The following is a 20818-nucleotide window of genomic DNA, read 5'->3' as shown; positions in this document are numbered from 1 at the left end:
ATCTGCTTCTCTAAAGGTGATATCCATGGACTCGCCCTTAAATACTTTGGGCGGTCGAGTTTCCACCCTATGAATGTCTGTGAGAGGCCTGAACCGGGCTTCCCTAGCGTATCTTGCCAAGGCTCGATTACTGCATTCCATCCCGGGATCTCCCCCGTAGATTGTTCGGATACTGCCATCCCTGACAATTTTTTTTCCTCCAGGGTATCATTGTTCGACCTACGCGGGGCTCACCTTTCTTCTTCTTTTGCTCTATCATCATTGTGCTTCCTTACTTCCTTGACTACCCATTCACCAAGGTATCCTTCCTTGATAAGCGCTTCGATTTCATCTTTTAAATGTCGGCACTCATGCGTGTTATGTCCAGATGATGTATGGTATTCGCAATACTTTTTCTTGTCTTTGCTTTTCCATGATGATAAAGCTTCAGGTTTTCTAAATAGCCCTCTGTTTTTGTTTACTTCGAAGATATGCTCGATAGATGCGACCAAGGGCGTGTACCGGCTTGTTCTGTAGTCATAGTTTGAGGGAGGACTCCATCCCCTCCTCGTGCTTGCGGTATTCACCCGGTCTAGGCTTCGACTACTTCTTCTGTACCTTGGGCTTGGAGACCTATCCCTCTTCCTTCCTTTGCTTCTCTGACTTGACTGTGAAGTCAGTTGCACCTCTGTCAGAGATTGTTCTATAGCTTTAAAGATTCTTCCAAAGCGAAGACATCTGCTAGAGTAGCCGGGTCTTTCCCTTGCAAGTGCTTCCAAAAGTCCGAGACAACCCTTAATCCCGCAATCAAGAAGCTTTTCAGTGCTTCGTGTGATGCTCCCTTCACGCTGGTAGATTCAGCGTTGAACCTTTTGAAGTACGATGTCAAGCTTTCATTTTCCCTTTGCCTAACATTGGCAAGAGTTGTGACAGAGGGCGCGTATCTCACCGCGGCTTGGAACTTGGTTAAGAACTGAGTTTTTATCTGATCCCATGAGGTAATCACTCCCGGCCTGAGCTTTTGAAACCACTGCTGGGCACATCCTCTAAAGGTTGCTACCAAGAGACGGCATCGAGCCAAGTCCGGGACTTGGTACACATCCATCTTTATATTAAAACGACCCAAGAACTCCACCGGATCTGAGTTTCCGTGGAAATGGAGATCGCTAGTAGTGTTGCGATACCGGGCCAGCAACTGTGCCTCTCTTACCGCCACCGAGAATGGGGAAGGGATTTCAGCTGTGGCCGTCACTCTACCTTCCAGGTGGTTAAGTAGCCTTTTTAGATCTCCCACATTGAAAGTTCCCACGCCTGGAATGTTCTGCATTTGAGGCTGTGGACCTTGGGGTTGTAATGGAGGTACCTCCACTTGATTCCCCCCGGGAGGGGCTTGCTGCTGGTTCATGTTCTGGGCGTCTTCGGGTATCACAATCACTTCGGAATTCCGTCCTTTATTTCTCCCTCGATTTTCTTCTTGACCCTGGCCGCGGCCTCGAGCCGTATCGCGATCATAGTTTTTTACATCTCTGTGATCATCACGTTCCACATAGTCATAGTTATCTACTCGGTTATTCCAGCGGGAGTCAAGGCGACCGCGGTAATTGTCGCGACGGTATCCCTCTAAGTATCTACCTCGGCCTCCACCTCTTCCTCTCAATTGAGGCTTTCTCCAACGATCGTTTCCATACCAATGCCCATATCGATCCAGCGATCTGCGGGGAGGAGCTCTCTCATGATCGCGGTGCCGCTCCTGATTTTCCTGGAAATTCAGGGGCACACGCGTTGGATCGCGGTGCCACTCCCAATTTTCCTGGAAATTCAGGGGCACACGCGTTGTATCATGGATCGTAACATCTCCACGATCAGCTTCTTTCTGCCATTCAAGTAACACCATTCTTAAATCATCATCGCCCAAGCGGATCCCCAAGCGATCTTTCAAAGCTGCGAAACCCCGTTGCTGATTCTCCGGCATCAACTCCGCCTGTCGCCGTTCCTCGAGACTACGTCCAGATGGGTGCGGAAGGGCGGCTCCCTGGTTATCTGCCTGCAGAATTTCCCGACCATCAGCAACTTCTTCCACTAGCTCGATGATTGGGGACGTGTCATTTGAATAGTCCAGGCGCCGCGGGGTTATCGGCACATGCCCCCCTTCGGTACGGCCATGGCCGGCTGAGGCATCCCTATCATTCATGGGTGCTTTTCCAGGTGCGTGAGTTACACGGCCACGACGAAGACCCCTCATGGCCTTGCGTCACTCCATGGTGCTCAACCTTGAATCAAAACCATTCAAAGCATCGCCCATACGATACAGTTGTTCCAACAAGTCGACGTTGCTGATGAGCACAGGCGGCTGTCCCCCAACGTCCGGCGTAGGACGGTCAGTCATTGGTGGAACTTAGGGTTCATATTCATAGCCGTGATTAAAATCTTCTTCAGAACTTCCATCATAAAAACTTCCATCACGATATCAAGACATCCTTCTTCCCAGATGCAGATCTTGATTAGCCCCTCCTTCTAGTGCCAATTTGTTGACGGAGGAATTTGGGAGCAACAAAACTTGAGGTTCGTAGCCGGAAACAAGATATGTGATGGTGGTTCTTCATCAGAAACATGAACAGTAACCGGTGGATCCGATGAACAGTATTCGTCGGAAAAGATGAACAGTGTTTGGTGGTGGTGATTATTGGGGGCTGAGATTGTTAAGGGTTAGTGGTGGCTCCTTTGCGCTCTCGCTTCTGACCCCTTACAATTTGCCTACGTACCCCTATTTATAGGGGATCAAGCCCACGTAGTTCTTGGGGAACAAGAAACCTAATGGGCTTAGATTTCTTATCCCGAGGCCCAATAAGAAACCCACTGGAAACCGTCTTCTACTAGCTTTAGGAATGTCCGCCGATGAGGCCCAACCACAAAGGCCCAAGGCTCGTCCGTGGCTTCCAGACTTCACGAATTAGGCGTCTCCCTAGCCAAGGATAACCCTCCGCTACCAGCTGTTTCTCTAGTCCACGGACGCAGGTATAGCCGTGATTCACCCCAAATGTTGGACGCATTCTTGTCCCCCGATAAGGATCCCCTACCAGATTGCAAAACAAGTGATCCCAAGCTTTTGGGTGTAAAGTGCAGGATACTCCAAAGTCTCCCAACGAGGACACCCGTTGACTACAGATGCAGAGCTCCCAAAGCACACACCAGATTTCACCCCACATCCCCAATGAGAACACCAATTGACTACAGGAGGAGGCCTTTAGTCCAGGCATACCCCTGGAGGTCTCTGACCACGGACACCGCCTTTCCTGTAGATATGCTACAGGAAGGAGTTCTTCAATAGAGTACCTGCATCAAATAGGTTAGTAATAATAATCTTCATCTTCCTTGAATCTTCCAAAAAGTTCATCCAAGTAGCATGTCAAAGTTGTATTATGTGCCAAGTGGAAGTTAAGGGCATGCCCAAACATTCCTGCATGTTGGCGCCGCCCTGTGTCATCAGCCCTTGATCTCTTCCTTTGCCATTCTACATCACAGGGCGCGCCTTAAATTACTCACCATTAGGGCTTGCCCCAACTCTGTCCAGTAAAGCCAAGGCATGAGTCTGTCAAAGTAATCATGTCCGAGTAATCCGTCCAAGGAGCCTTCCTCACTCAGGGTGCACCCTAAGTCTCACCATGGAACAGAATCCAATCAAGGAATTCCTCACCCCCTCTTCAATAATTGGACGCGCCTCCCCATTCTGTTTGAGAGCGCGCCTTTAAGGCATGATAACCATAACTGTCAATCTGATATTCAATCAATGGGGCGCGTTCTTAGGGCGCGCCTTCTTTTTTATGGAAAGTCAATCTTATATTTTCCTAGATTTTAGGCGTTTCTCCTTCGATTTTGCCTATTTTATCAATCTCAATCTGAATATTGTTTATACCAATTTTTGGGCATAACACGGTACAACAGTCTTATCAGAAGTATGCAACAAAGCAATTCAATTCTTCTGGTTTGCAACAACTGTAATATGCACCAAGACACCAAATCCAACTTCAGCAACTACCGCATGGAAGTGCAAGTCAATCTAATGAAAAATCTGAATTGGAGGAGTTGGGGCTCAAGTGCAAGAGCCAAGCGGTTTCTATCAAGACCTTTGTTAGTCCCTTAACAATATAGCAAGAATTACAGAAGGGGGGTTGAATGGAATTCTTGAACCTTTTTCTTAAAATAAAAATGTTCAAACTCGAATACAAATATAAGTGTTTTGATTAGCACAATGCGGAATAAAAACTTAAGTGAATCAAAACATAAGTAATTGAAAACAAGAGTCTTTAAAAACTTTCTGGTGGATTTAAACAATTCCACCAGAGATATATATTATATCGAAAGAACTCTGTGTGCAGGAATGCTCACAACTGCTTACAAATTTGAACTACTGATAATATAGAGAAATGCTAATAATTCTGCTTACAAATGTTTCTCACTTTTTGTATCTCAGATCTTAGTTTCTATTTGCTACTTCTTGGTTTATATAATACCAAGATTACAAAGTCAAAAGATAGAATCATTATAAGAACTATCAGTCTTTATGCTTTGCTACTTTGTTCTCTATTACCCAGTTAATAGGCTTCCTCATTCCATTCGCATACATCTCGACGCATGTGACCAGTTGTCACTGTCAACTGATGTTTGAATTCTTTGTCCGTTGGGTGCATGATCATCCGTCGACTTTATGATCATCCGTTGATGGCTTCATTGATCATCCATTGACTGCTATATTAAACATCCGTTGATAGCCATTTGATCATCCATCGATGGCTTTGTTAATCATCCGTCGGTAGCTATTTTGGCACTTGACTTCATTTCACTTATGCAGAATTACAAGACATCATCTATGTACAATTAATCAACCTATTCTGCATATCTAGTCAAAGTCAACATGACTTATATGCTACTACAGAATCTATACAAAGGTGTATGCAGAAATGAGCTACAGACTTATTATTACATAAGTTACTCACTCGATGGATAATAAGTCATCATCCGTCGGGACTATAATGAGTTATCCGTCGGGACTATAATTCTTATCCGTTGAGTGCTACATTATTTCACTAAGTAAAATCTACTTAGGTGTTTTGTTTATGTCATCATCAAGTACACAACATATGCACAACAGCCTTGGAGAATCAAATTGGGAAGATTGCCAATGCTCTACTAAATCGTCAACCTGGTACACTCCCTAGTGACACAGAAGTTCCAGGCAAGAGGGAAGTCAAAGATCAGGTCAAGGAAATTACATTAAGGTCGGGGAAGGTTGTGACCCCGAAAAATCTCAAGTTCCAGAATATGAAGTTGTGGCTGAAGAAGATGTGCAGAAGGAAGCAGAAGTGGAATCAAGGAAGAAAACTGTGGAACACACTCCTCCTGAGGGTAATACAGGGGAGAAACAGGTCTATCCTCCACCTCCTTTTCCTAAGAGGTTGCAGAAGCAAAAGTTAGATAGGCAATTTGCTAAGTTTCTGGAGGTGTTCAAGAAACTTCATATCAACATACCTTTCGTTGAAGCTCTTAAAAAAATGCCAAGCTATGTGAAATTTATGAAAGGTATTCTCTCTCGGAAAAAGAAGCTCGATGACTTAGAGATTGTTGCTATTACGGAGGAATACAGTACTGTTCTGCAACAGAAGTTGCCTCCAAAGCTTAACGATCTTGGAAGCTTCACTATTCCTTGCACCATCGGAAAATTGCTATTCGACAAGTGTTTATGTGATTTGGGAGCTAGCATCAATCTGATGCCTTTGTCTATCTTCAATTAGTTGGGATTACCTAATCCAAAGCCTATATATATGTCCTTGCAGTTGGTCGATCGTTTATTACATATCCACTAGGCATTGCGGAGGATGTCTTGGTCAAAGTGGACAAACTCATCTTTCCAGCTGACTTTGTAATTCTTGATTTCGAGGAGGATAAGAAGATTCCCATAATCTTGGGAAGACCATTCTTGGCTACTGGCCGAACCTTGATTGATGTGCAGAAGGGTGAGCTTACTATGCGAGTACTGGATCAGGATGTAACCTTTAATGTTTTCAATGCCATGAAATTACCTACTGATAAAGAGAAGTGCTTAAAAGTGGAATTGGTCGATTCCATGGTTACTTCGGAACTTGATCGAATATTAAGGTCTAATGCCTTAAAGAAAGCCTTGATGGGGAATTCAAATAGTGAAGATGATGAAGGTGATGAGCAATTGCAGTATTTAAATGCTTCTCCTTGGAAGCGAAGGTTGGATATGCCTTTTGAATCTCTTAGATCTTCAGAACTCAAAAATGTTGAGGGGTGTCTCAAGAAATCTATTAAGGAAGCTCCTACACTCGAGCTTAAGCCTTTTCCTGAACACTTGAGGTATGCGTTTTTAGGTGATGCATCTACTTTGCCTGCTATTATTGCATCTGACCTTTCAGGTAGTGATGAGGAAAAGCTGTTGAGAATTATGAGAGAGTTCAAGTCGGCAATTGGATGGACTATAGCAGATATCAAAGGAATCAGCCCTTCTTATTGCATGCATAAAATATTGCTAGATTAAGGAAGTAAGCCGACTGTTGAGCAACAGGGAAGGCTAAATCCTATCATGAAGGAGGTTGTAAAGAAAGAAATTCTCAAGAGGCTAGATGCATGGATCATTTATCCTATTTCTGACAGTTCTTGGGTGAGTCCAATTCAATGTGTGCCAAAGAAAGGAGGCATCACCGTGGTTGCTAATGAAAAGAATGAGCTCATCCCTACTTGAACAGTCACGGGGTGGAGAGTTTGCATGGATTACAGGAAGTTAAACAAAGCCACGAGGATAGATCACTTCCCTCTTCCTTTTATTGATCAGATGCTTGACAAGTTGGTTGGGCATGAATACTACTCTCTTCTGGATGGCTATTCGGGCTATAATCAGATTTGGATTACTCTAGAAGATCAGGAAAAGACTACCTTCACTTGTCCATTTAGTACTTTTGCCTTCAGAAGAGATTCTTTTGGGTTATGTGGTGCACCTTCCAAATTTCAGAGATGCATGATGGCCATTTTCTCTGACATGACTGGTCAGAATGTGAAGGTGTTCATGGACGATTTTTCTGTGTTCGGGGATTCTTTCAACGAGTGCTTAAAAAATCATGGTGTAGTTCTTAAAAGGTGTATTGAGACCAATCTGGTTCTTAACAGGGAGAAATATCATTTTATGGTGCAACATGGCATCATTCTGGGGCACAAGGTCTCTAGTAAAGGTCTTGAGGTGGACAAAGCCAAGGTGGGGGTCATTGAAAACCTTCCTCCACCAATTTCTGTTAAGGGGATCCGCAGTTTTCTTGGTCATGCGAATTTCTATCGGCGATTCATCAAGGATTTCTCTAAAATATTTAAACCATTATGCAATCTATTAGAGAAACATGTTTCTTTCAAGTTTGATGATGAGTGTTGAGCTGCTTTTGAAAGCTTAAAGAAGAGCTTGATCACGGCACCTGTCATAACTACACCTAATTGGAATGAGCCTTTTGAAATGATGTGTGATGCGAATGACTATGCAGTTGAAGTGGTTCTTGGGAAAAGGAAGAACAATATATTTCATTGTGGTCTACTACACTAGTAAGACCCTCAATGGTGATCAACTGAACTGTACCACAACTGAGAAAGAGTTATTGGCCAATGTCTACTGTTTTGAGAAGTTTCGAACTTATTTGCTTGGGACGAAAGTGACAGTCTTTACTGATCACGCTGCAATTCGCTATCTCGTCTCGAAAAAGGACTCGAATCCTTAATTAATTCGATGGGTTCTTTTACTACAGGAGTTTGAACTGGAGATCAAGGGTAGAAAAGGTACTGAGAATCAAGTTGGAGATCATCTCTCTCGGTTAGAAGATCCAAGTATAGCTTCACATGATAAGACATTGATAAATGAGTCTTTTCCCGATGAGCAGTTGTTTGGGGTGCAAGAAAAAGAACCGTGGTTCGGAGACATTGTGAGCTATCTTGTGAGAAACATTATACCTCTAGACTTGACTTCTGCTCAAAGGAAGAAGTTTCTTCATGAGGTGAAATGGTACATGTGGGATGAGCCGTTTTGTTTCGGCAAGGAGCTGACCAAATCATCAGGAGATGTATTCCGTACAGCGAGACGGGGGTTATCTTACGAGACTGTCATTCAACTGTCTATAGAGGCCATTATGGTGGAGAAAAGACAGCAGCTCGTATTCTTCAAGCAGTATTCTTCTGGCCTACATTGTTTAAGGATGCGCATCCTTTTGTTTTGAAGTGTGATCGCTATCAACGTGTTGGTAATATGTCAAAGAAGGATGAGATGCCTCTTAATGTGCTTCTCGAGGTTAAGGACATTGATGTTTGGGGAATTGATTTCATGGGGTCATTTATCTCATCTTGCAATAATCAGTATATCTTGTTGGCGGTTGATTATGTATCAAAATGGGTGGAAGTTAAAGCTTTGCCGATGAATGATGCTAAGGTAGTGCTTAATTTTCTTCACAGAAGATTTTTACAAGATTTGGAACTCCAAGAGTCATAATCAGTGACGAGGGATCGCATTTCTGCAATCGCCATTTCACTGCTCTGAGGCAAAGATATAATTTGAATCATCACATTGCTACATCCTACCATCCTCAGACTAATAGTCAAGCTGAGGCATCTAATAGAGAGATCAAGCGTATTCTAGAGAAAGTAGTATATCCATCAAGAAAGGATTGGTCTTTAAAGCTGGATGAAGCTGTTTGGCTTATCGAACGGCATTCAAGACTCCTCTAGGCATGTCACCGTTTCAGCTGTTTATGGTAAAGGATGTCATTTGCATGTTAGCTAGAGCACAAGGCATATTGGGCTTTGAAGAAACTGAACCTTGATTTGACTGTAGCTGGTAAAAAAAAGATGCTTCAATTGAATGAACTCGACGAGTTCCGAATTCAAGCATATGAGAACAACAAAATATATAAGGAGAAAGTCAAGAGGTGGCACGATAGGGGTTTAGTGCTCAAATCCTTTGTGCCGGGGCAACAAGTTCTTTTGTTCAACTCTCGTCTCCATCTTTTTCCTGGAAAATTAAAGTTGAGATGGTCAGGGCCGTTTGTTGTAAACACTGTGTTTCCACATGGAGCGGTGGAAATTTTGAGAATGATCCAGGCCAGGCATTCAAGGTGAATGGACAGCATTTGAAGCATTATTACTATGGAGATATGGCAAACCGTGAGGTGGTTAGTGCCATTTTATTGTCAATTTGATCTCGGAATTCTACGTCAAGCTAGTGATGTAAACCAAGCACTTCTTGGGAGGCAACCCATGTTTGTTGTATATTATTAGAAGATAGAAGGAAGAAAAACCAGAAGAAAACACAAAAAATTCGGAAAAACAGAAAAACATGGACTTTTTCTAGGAGCACGGTGCGCCCAGCGCTGAAATGCGGGGCGGCCGCGCTGAAACTCCAGAAACACGGCACGCCCACACTCCCAAGCGGGGCGGCCGTGCTAAGGCCATGGACCTGTAAAAAAAGAAGAAAAATTCAAAAATTCAAAACAAAAATAAAACCCCAGCCGAAATTCACTGCCTCCACTACCCTAAATCCTTCTCCTAATCAATTCTAAACTCTACCCATTAGCCCCACTAACCCACAATCATATCCCATAACCCTAATCTCATTTTAACTCTGTCTATATATACATACATCTCCATACATCCATCCCCACCATACTTTTATTTTCTCAAACCTTAAATATCTCTACACACCTCTCTTTTCTCACTTTATCAATTAAAAGGGAACCAAAGAGAGCCCGCACTCAAGTAAGTAGCAGCACTAACCCCGCCACTACTTATTCTTCGAGTGTTGGGGGTATGAGACCATGATTTGTTACTCTGGAGGCTGAAGCGGAGTACGCAAGGTTGTTGACTAAGCAGATAGCCAAGGAGAGGGGTTTTCTACCTTCAGGTAAGGATGGTAAGCTTCTCGAGATGATCTTGGAGATGGGATGGGTTTTTTTCTGTGAGGCACCATCGGTTGTGCCTATGAGTATCGTTCGTGAGTTTTATACAAATGTAAAAGCTGATAAGAATGGGTCTATGGTGATGCGTGGGTTGATGGTGGACTACAGCCCGGAAGCTATTCGTAGGGTTATAAACCAGCCCGAGAGACAACCTACTCAGGAGTAGTGGGTTAATAAGACGGGGGAGAACTTTGATTTGGATTTGATTGTGGCTACTCTGTGTGTCCCTAATACACATTGGAAGTTCATGAGGGGATCGAACGAGTATCTCAATTTCCCTGCCTCATGCATGAACAGGTTTTATCGTGCTTGGAACGCTTTTATTTGTGCGAATATCATACCTTCTTCTCATGTGCATGATGTGACTGTGGATCGGGCGAAGTTGTTATGGGGGATTGTGCAGGGAGTTTATGTGGATCTTGGTTCCATTATTCATCAGGGTATTTTGCATTTTTTTCGGGGAAACACTACGGGGTCTATCCCTTATGCCTCGATTGTGACCAAGCTTTGTGTTGCGGCAGTAGTTCATTGGCCCGCACATAAGTAGCTTCAGTTACCGAGCGCCCCCATCGACAGTTCTATGATCGCAGTGATGCATGAGTTATTTGGTGGGAAGGCTAACGAGAAAGGACTTGGCTACTCCTATGATCATTTGCCAGGTGGGCAGCCATCCGATCAGACTTATGCTGGTGGTGCGACTCAGGCACGCAGAGCAGCGTGGAGACATCAGATGGGGGATCCTAGTTCTTCGCAGCAGTAGCAGCAGCAGGCAGAGGATAGTGTTGGTTTGGGCTCGATGCAGTATAGGCGTTTGATGAGGCTGATGGATGCGATATATGACATCCATAGCAGGTTTTCACAGGATCTTACTCAGGCATTGAGTACAACTTTTAGAGCCACGGGTGTTGACATACAGTGGCCAGTTTTTGGAGAGGATTTTGTGTACCCGCCTCCTGACACTCTACCCACGGAGGGTGATGATCATTCTGATTCCGAGCAGGTATGACTTGATTCCTTGCTATTACCTTCACTGAGGACAGTGAAATTTTTAAGTTTGGGGGTGGTAGGTAAGGAATATTTTTGTGTGCGTCCATATAGTTTGCATATTCATGATAGTTTAGTTCATATAGTTTGCATATTTGTCATGTAGTTATTTGTTTTTATTTTTACGTATTTGTTATCATGTTAGTATGATGCATATAGTTGCATTGACATTTTATCATGATCCCTTAGGCTGCTTTTTCGATTAATTTGTGATAATGATTTGAGTGTAGCGATGTCGTATGGAGGAATGTTAAGTCCTAACGAATTGATTTGCATGCTGGAAACAAGAAATTTTCCCTAAGTCTTATAGGTTGCTTGAGTGCTAGATCATGATCATGATTTCTTTGTTTGTCGAGGTTTAATCACTTGTTTATATGTAGAATTTATGATATTCTCTTAGTGGAAAATAGCATGGATTTTTTAAAAAATGGAGAAAAACTTGGATATCAATGCTAGTTGTGGCTAGGCGTCAAATGGCTAGTAGCCGGCTCATATTTATATGAGTAGTATAGGGTTGAGCGAGATGGAGCGAAACACAATCGTTCAGATATTGTGAAAAAAAAAGAAAAAAAAAAAGAAAAAAAAATATGTGTTATGCATAATTGATCACGAGTGGGCTTTTTAATACTCGAGTTATTAAGTTCTGGGGGACTTTGTGCTTAGTGACCTAAAGCTTTTATAGTATGGGATCCGCTAACCTAACGCTCGCTACATGGGTATTATTGCATAAGTCTTTTGTGGACCTCACTAATTGCACGATCAAACATATATGTGTTTTATTTTGTGTTAGCAATAAAAGCATAAATCCTTGTATAACTCTGATAAAAAAATGAAGTGTTGTCAGTCATTTTGAGTTTATCGTTTATTCTATTTATAACCTTGTGATTGTCTTGATGAGTGGTGAGTTAGGATTATTGATCTAGTTTTGAGAGTACATCTGTTAAGCAAAATGCACACACGCACGTTTCTGGCTTGTGAGTTGGTTTGTGAGATTTGATTGAACTTTATGCGAATAATTGCATTCATTGAGATGTTGCTTATTGATTGGTTTAGTTATTATGAGGGGATCCTTGCATTCATTATAGTTGCATTCATGCATTTTTATTTCTTCTTTTGAGTCTGTTTATGGTTGAGGACAAGCATCGATTCAAGTTTGGGGGTGGGTTAAGTGGCATTTATATCTACTTAAAATGCTTCGTAAAGGCTCAAATTGGTGTTTTGTACTCAAGTTGTTTGTGTTTTTAATGTGTTTTCGTAGTATTTTACATTTCAGGTCATAATCGAAAGGAGGACTGGATTTTACATATTTTATGCTTAAAAGAGTGTTAGGATGGAGCCTCGGTGGAATGTGCAAAAGAAACCAGCAAGTGAAGTCAAGAAAGCAGAAAAAGTAAGTTTTTCCAGAAAACTCAGGGCGACCGCGCCAGTCTTCAGGGCGGCCACGCCCACTTAGCAGAAACCCAGGGCGGCCGCGCGGGATCTCAGGGCGGCCGCACTAGGTCGATTTTTCAGATTCCTGATTCTATTGGAAGACTGATTTGCTGGACTTTTGATTCGATGGGCTGGTATTTAAAGACTCCAAAAAGACGTTTTTGATATACGGGAGCAAGGAGAGAGCAGAGAGAAGACCTAATAGCACAAATTCAATGAAGGAGAAGAAGATCTAGTTTTACTTGTGATTCTTTGCTTAAGTTGTAATCTTAGATGCTTGTTTTTTTTGAACCTAATACTCTTATTAACGTACTTTTCTATTATTATTCAGTTATAAAGACTTACTTTATTTACCATGCTTTCATCGGAACCCGCGGTGATGATGAGTTCGGTTATGAAGTAATCGTTATCGTGGGGTTCCAACGGATTTACTTATGGATTTCTTTAGTTAATTGTTTTGATACCTAAGTGTGTGGTGATTGTATGATATACTAGTATTGGTTGTGCGTATTCTTCTTATGAGCGTCGCGTACTTATAAGATAGCATGGTAATCTCTATTGAAGAGAAAGTGAACATAGGGGTTTAGAACTTATCATGCTAGCATAGGTTCATGTATTTGTTATGCATAATTCGTAGGTAATTTTAACCATCTTACTTTCCATATGTAATCACGATAGATAACTTGCACATTAAACCTTTATGTTGTCAAATTCTATAGACATATAGGGTCTCAACATAATTGGTTTTTATTCAGCTTCTATCTCTTTTGTGGATGTCTGGTAGTAGGGTAATCGTACAACAAAAGTTGGCGTTTACTAGTTTCGTGTTATCTAATTAGTTATCATCACCATTGCATGTTAAGGTTAAGAACAATGACTTTGAATGAAGTATTTAATGAAGTTAGAATCTCATTTTTGTCTCATATAGTAAATCAATTACTTTTAATCTTTTAGTTAATTTCCATTTTAGTTTAATTTTAGTCATAAACAACCCAATTTGTTATTATCTTAGCATTGAGCGATAGCCATACCATTGTTGCATAGTTTCATAATCTTAAGTAAACCTAAAATGAGTCTTTATGGGAACGAACTAGAAAGTATTCTATATTACTTGCGAACACATATACTTGCGTGTAATTTAGCGCATTTTTTTGTCCTAACAGTTTTCCAGCATATAAGACCTTTGTTTAAGCTTATTTTCAGTCTCCCTATTATATTGCTAATTGCTCACTAAATCAACTATATGATTGGGAACATAATTATATACTATAGAAAAAAGGTGGCTTTCCTGTTGCAGAATGAACAACGCTATTGTAAGCAAATTCCACCTGAGGCAAAACCAAATCCCACTCCTTTACTCTTGTTCAAGTCCCCAACAAAAGTTTCATTTCTTCAAAAATTCAGTGAAAGGAGGAGTAATAGTACTGAAATCTCTTAAAATCTCATGTAGAAAGTAGCTAAACCATGAAAATTTCGTACCTCGGTACCAGATTTAGGAACAAGCCAGTCTCGAACTGCTTTAACCTTATATTCATCAGCTTGAATACCATCTTCTCCCATAAGGAATCCCAGAAACAACAATTTGCTGGTGCAAAATGTACACTTTTTGAAGTTAATGTATAGCTTAATCTCTTCAAGAACCTGTAACACTTGTTTAAGGTGCTCTAAGTGATCTTCTCTGTTTTTACTATAGATAAGAATATCATCGAAGTATACCACTACAAAAAGACCAATGAATGGATGAAGTACCTGATTCATCAACCTCATAAAGTAGCTGGGGCATTAGACATCCCAAAAGGCAACATCAACCACTCAAACAACCCATCCTTTCTTTTAAAAGTTGTCTTCCACTCATCTCCTGGCCGAATACGGATTTGACGATACCCACTACATAGATCAATCTTAGTAAAGAATTTTGAACCAGCTAACTCATCAAGCATGTCTTCCAATCGAGGAATAGGGAAATAATACTTAATCGTTGACTTATTAATAGCACTGCTATCAACACACATACGCCACTTGTTATCTTTTTTAGAAACAAGAAGGACAGGAAAAACACAAGGACTCATGCTCTCCCGAATAAATCCTTTTTTTAGTAAATCTTCAATTTGATCTCTAAAAATCTTATTCTCCTTGGGACTCATATGGTAGTATGGCAAATTCAGTAAATACACCCCTGGAATTAAATCAATTTGTTGTTGAATATCCCGTATAGGAAGCAAAGCATTAAGCAAAGCATTACAGAGAGTATTATTTTGAGTTTCCTAACTGCCATAAAAAATTCAAGTAAAAATAATGATTTTTCAATTTTATAAAATATCGGAGCCGAGACCGCGCGATTAGAAACCGTAAAATCCATAAGCGGAGCCGACGGCGAAAATGAAAATGAACCTAAGATACTTAGAAAAAATGAAGCAACCATGATGTGAATAAGAACTTAAAGGAATAATAAGGGTAATATAAGTTGAGAGGGTGCATAATAAGTAGCGCATGAGTGCGAGTCGCCGTAAATTAGAACAAAACCTAACAAAATAAATTGTGTTTATGATTATAGATTTCCGAGCGGAACCTAGAGCATCCTCCACCTCGAGATACCCAGGTAATTTTACGAAACCAATTCCATTTACTGTTGTGTTGTGACTGGTTTTTTTATTATCATTGCATAAGTACCATGTTTGCCATGATACGTAGTTATTGAATTTTTGCATGATATAGCGTTGTTGTACGATAAGTATATATCGTGAAATGTTTAATTCCGCTATAAGCGTAATGCATTATAATAAGACCGTGAGTCGGTCGGGATTTCAAGATAAAAATCCGGGAATCATTTCGGTGATATTATAGGACGATTACAAGTCCATAGTAGTACGTTTTAAAGGGACTCGACGTCCACTTACCAATATTAAACACCTCGAGCTTTTATTAAAACGATTTCCAAAGATCGTATTCCCTCAACTATACTTTATCATTTGGACAAGAAATATTTACTTACTATTCACTTATTAGGGAGAAGTATTCTCCATTAAATATTTACTTCAATCTTGATTAAATATTAAAGTTATTAATGTATTAAACATAAATTAGCTGAGGAATATTATTTATTCTTTTATAAGTAAACTCCTTCGAGGTTTAATTATTTATCGATTATGATTTAATTATTTACTATTTATTAAAGGGTTTATTTATGATTTAAAAATCATAGAACCGGATTTAAATTACTTTCTGATTTTCGAAAATTATTCGAATTATTTCAGATCGTCGGAGAATATTATCCCGACTTATTTAATATTATGAATATAGTTTCAAGGAGAAACTTTTCCCCCTTATTTAATTATCTGTTGACAACAGTCAACTAACATCCTTAGTACTTCCTCCGAAAATTTCGGAAGTACGTATATATATATATATATATATTTATATCTTAGTAAGACAATCTGTTTCTATCAACAAGCAAAACGCTTGGGGAACTTCGATGTGGTTCGAGTTCTCGAGATATGATAGAATTCTTTTTAAAAAGGACAAGGGAGGGGTAGACTCTGGTACTATGTGTGCTAGATGGACTACCAATGGTACCGCAGGCGAAGGTACTCTATGTACTCAGGAACATGTGAAGTATGTGTATACCCAAAAATGGGACACGTAGCCCGAATGTGGCAAGGGTGATAACCAGGATACGAAGGTGTCGTCCTTCTACTAGTAGAAAAGGTTACTATTATCGTATTACGACTGACCATCGTATGCGGTGGCTCCAACAGGTGTCCTAATTCTTCCAATTCGAATTGTGATGCAATACCGTAACCCAAGCCTAGGTGCTAGATTTACTATTAAGGTATTCGCAGGATAATAAAATCCCCGAAAGAATTGTTTTCATAGTAGGTGTGTATCACCAAGGGAAAAATAATTTCGAATATAACATAAGTATCATATATGATGTTTTACGTAAGTTATCATACAGTCATTTTCATACTGTACATTATTATGCTGGGCATTATAGCTCACACTTGTTTTCTTAAATTGACACAACACAACAGTGAATCAAGATGCCTACCATGAGAACCACGGCCAGGAAACGGGTAGGAAATGGCCAGCTATTCCGTAGATTGTTTTGTTATGTAAGGTAATAAATAAGAAACATATATTTGACCGACGGACTAGCCTTACTTAAAGGTTACTCCCCGGTAAGATTTAATTACTTTTGGTTTGTTATAATTATCACTTTATGGTTGAATTACTCTAGCTATGAATGGTTCGTTTCCAAGACAATAACTTGTAAGAGTGTGTGTGTGATAAGTGTGGGGTTGTAAAGTGTGAGTATTTAAATATTGTAGTGTGAGGTATGTGGTTTGCAGTAGTTTAGATGGCGTGGCCTCCGAGATTCCTGACCCCGGATTTTGGGGCGCCATATCACATGTCGGCGAAGTTTAGTCGCATCAGATTCAGAAGTAGTGCATAGCTACATCCAAGGATCAAGCCTATCTATTCCGAAGCAGTGACTCTTAAGGATTCGGTTCAAGAGGTGGTTACAAGCCTGAAATGGGGATAGAACAAGATTTGATAGTTAAAGTTCTGACAAGATATATGTTACAAATAACTATCAGGAGTTTTATTATAACAAAACAAGAACCTTGACAAACAATGATGAGTAAGGACTTAGTTGATATGCCAATACAAAGGTGGAATATTTTCTTAAGAAAGTATCCAAGTTGAACTTATAATTTCTTAAGGAAAGAGTTGGGATGGATCAGATGATGAGAAGTAAGATCATGAATATCTTGTTTTTATAGCAATCTCTGAAGTGGATCCAACTCACAAATATCAGGTTTCAAATTCTTTAACCACTGCAGTATTTAGTTCTCATTATTTAATGCATATTAAGATCTTAGTGTTCAAATATCTAACACAATCACAAGCATAATAAAGTCACATAGATAATGGTGAACTGGTTTTCTAGGAATGATGTTTTACTTGTTCATGATACTTTAGATGATCTTAAATTTGTGTTTGAATATTTGTTGAACATGATTTATTGCTTTAGCTAGATATAAGTTTTTTTAAATGGCATTTATATCCACTTAGAACGTTTCGTAAAGGCTTGAAATGATGTTTTGTACTCAAGTTGTTTGTGTTTTTGATGTGTTTTCGTAGTGTTTTGCATTTCAGGGCATAATTGAAAGGAGGACTGGATTTTACATGTTTTACGCTTAGAAGAGTGTTAGGATGGAGCCTCGGTCGAATGTGCACAAGAAACCAGCAAGTGAAGTCAAGAAGGCAGAAAAAATAAGTTTTTCTAGAAGCTCAGGCCGGCCGATCCAGTCTCTATGGCGGTCGCGCTCACTTAGCAGAAACCCAGGGCGGCCGTGCGGGATCTCAAGGCGGCCGCACTAGGTCGATTTTTTAGATTTCTAGTTCTATTGGAAGACTGATTTGATGGACTCCTGATTGAATGGGCTGGTATTAAGACTCCAAAAAGACGTTTTTGATATATAGGAGCAAGGAGAGAGAGCAGAGAGAAGACCTAATAGCACAAATTCAATGAAGGAGAAGAAGATCTAGTTTTTGCTTGTGATTCTTTGCTTAAGTTGTAATCTTGGATACTTGTTTTGTTTGTTGTTTGAACCTAATACTCTTGTTAACATACTTTTCTATTATTATTCAGTTATAAAGACTTAGTTTATTTACCATGCTTTCATCAGAACCCATGGTGATGATGAGTTCGGTTATGAACTAATCGTTATCATGGGGTTCTAATGGATTTACTTATGTATTTATTTAGTTAATTGTTTTGATACCTAAGTGTGTGGTGATTGTATGATATCCTAGTATTGGTTGTGCGTATTCGTCTTATGAGTGTCGCGAACTTATAAGATAGCATGTTAATCTCTATTGAAGCGACAGTGAATATAGGGGTTTAGAACTTGCCATGCTAGCATAGGTTCATGTATTTGTTATGCATGATTCGTAGGTAATTTTAACCACCTTACTTGCCCTATGTAATCACGATAGATAACTTGCACCTTAAACCTTTAAGTTGTCAATTTTTTTAGACATATAGGGTCTCAACATAATTGGTGTCTATACAGCTTCTATCTCTTTTGTGGATGTCTAGTAGTAGTGTAATCGTACAACGAAAGTTGGCATTTACTAGTTTCAAATTATCTGATTAGTTAATATCACCATTGCATGTAAAGGTTAAGAACAATGACTTTGAATAAAGTATTTAATGAAGTTAGAATCCCAAGTTTGTCTCATATAGTAAATCAATCACTTTTAATCTCTTAGTTAATTTGCATTTTAGTTTAATCTTAATTATAAACAACCCAATTTGTTATGGTCTTAGCATTGAGAAATAGCCATACCATTATTGCATAGGTGCATAATCTTAAGTTAACCTAAAACGAGTCTGTGTGGGAACGAACTAGAAAGTATTCTATATTACTTACAAACACGTATACTTGCGTATAATTTAACGCGGGTTTTAGTCCTAACAAGTTTTTGACACCGCTGTCGGGGACTCAGTGTTAATTTTTTTAGTTTATGTGCTTAAAATCAGTGGTCGTTAAAGTTCAGTGACTCGGATATTTTACTTGTTTGCTTGTTTGTGTTTTAGGTACTCTAGAGAGCGTTTATGCTAACGTGTTCTCGATCTCGCAAGAGAACACTGGATAAAGCGGAGGAAGAAGTTCTTGCAGAAGTTGAGAAAGTGGAAGAAGAAGCGATTATTTTAATAGGAGATCAAGCAACAAATCTGAAAGCTTTGATGAATTACTCTCAACCGAAGATCAATGACATTCAGTCTAGCATTGTCAGACCAGCCATCACGGCTAATACTTTTGAAATCAAGGCTAGCACGATTCAGATGGTGCAGAATTCAGTCCAGTTTAGGGTTCTCCAACGGAAGATCCCAACATGCACATTAGAGATTTCATCGAGATCTGCGACACTTTCAAATTCAACAATGTTTCTGAAGATGTTGTTAAGTTGAGGCTTTTCCCATTCTCTCTGAGGGATAAAGCTAAGTGTTGGTTGCATTCTCTACCACCAGGCTCTATTACTACTTGGGAAGATCATGCTCAAAAGTTTCTTACTAAATTCTTCCCTATGGCAAAGACAGCTGCAATCAAGAACGCTCTTACTCAATTTGCGCAGCAATCGGGAGAGCCTTTATGTGAAGCTTGAGAGTGTTATAAGGAGATGCTTAGGAAGTGTCCTCATCATGGGATGCCTGACTGGATGATTATCAATTACTTTTATAATGGTTTAGGAGTACATTCTAGACCCATGCTCGATGCAGCATCAGGTGGAGCGTTATGGGCTAAGAGTTACGATGAAGCTTATGAGTTAATTAAACTGATGGCTGCTAATGAGTACCAGAACCCTTCTTAGAGACCACCTCAAGGAAAGGTTGCAGGAATTCTGAAGGTGGATGCAGCTACTGCTATAGCTGCTCAGCTTAAGGCTTTAACGATGAAGATGGATTCTTTGGCAATTTAATGGAGTTAATCAGATCACAAGTCTTTGTGAGCTTTGTGCAGGTGCACATGAAACTGAGTATTGTGTTATTTCTAGTGAATCAGCTCAATTTGTGAGCAACTTTCAGAGGTCGCAGCAACCAGTTCCAGCCACTTATCATCCAAACAACCGCAATCATCCTAACTTCAATTGGAGCAACAATCAGAATGCGGTGTGTTAACTTCAATTGGAGCAACAATCAGAATGCGGAAACAAGATCTGTGATGGCGGTTCTTCGTCGGAAATGTGAACAGTAACCGGCGGATCCGATGAACAGTATTCGTCGGAAAAGATGAACAGTATTCGTCGGAAAAGATGAACAGTGCTTGGTGGTGGTGATTATTGGGGGCTGAGATTGCTTAGGGTTAGTGGTGGCTCCTTTGCGCTCTCGCTTCTGACCCTTTACAATTTGCCTACATACCCCTATTTATAGGGGATCAAGTCCACGTAGTTCTTGGGGAAAAAGAAACCTAATGGGCTTAGATTTCTTATCCCAAGGCCCAGTAGAAAACCCACTGGAAACCGTCTTCTACTAGCTTTAGGAATGTTCGCCGATGAGGCCCAACCACAAAGGCCCAAGGCTCATCCGTGGCTTCGAGACTTCACGGATTAGGCATCTCCCTGGCCAATGATAACCCTCCGCTACCAGCTGTTTCTCTAGTCCACGGACGTAGGTATAGCCGTGATTCACCCCAAATGTTGGACGCATTCTTGTCCCCCGATAAGGAGCCCCTACCAGATTGCAGAACAAGTGATCCCAAGCTTTTGGGTGCAAAGTGCAGGATACTCCAAAGTCTCCCAACAAAGACACCCGTTGACTACAAAAACAGAGCTCCCAAAGCACACACCAGATTTCA

The 20818-nt window shown here is 40.4% G+C and overlaps 1 non-coding gene across 1 annotated transcript; it reads right to left on the bottom strand.

Moving 5' to 3' along the window:
- Nucleotides 1–19565: 19565 nt before the first annotated feature.
- Nucleotides 19566–19672, bottom strand: LOC141703743 (small nucleolar RNA R71). Its single transcript, XR_012567663.1, has one exon. It is a non-coding gene; the product is annotated as a small nucleolar RNA R71 (small nucleolar RNA).
- Between the last annotated feature and the right edge of the window lie 1146 nt (nucleotides 19673–20818).

Source organism: Apium graveolens, unplaced genomic scaffold, assembly GCF_009905375.1.
Source record: "Apium graveolens cultivar Ventura unplaced genomic scaffold, ASM990537v1 ctg7050, whole genome shotgun sequence".
Lineage (NCBI taxonomy): Eukaryota > Viridiplantae > Streptophyta > Magnoliopsida > Apiales > Apiaceae > Apium > Apium graveolens.
The sequence above is the reverse complement of the archived record's forward strand: the minus strand, read 5'-3'. Positions and strand labels throughout refer to the sequence as shown.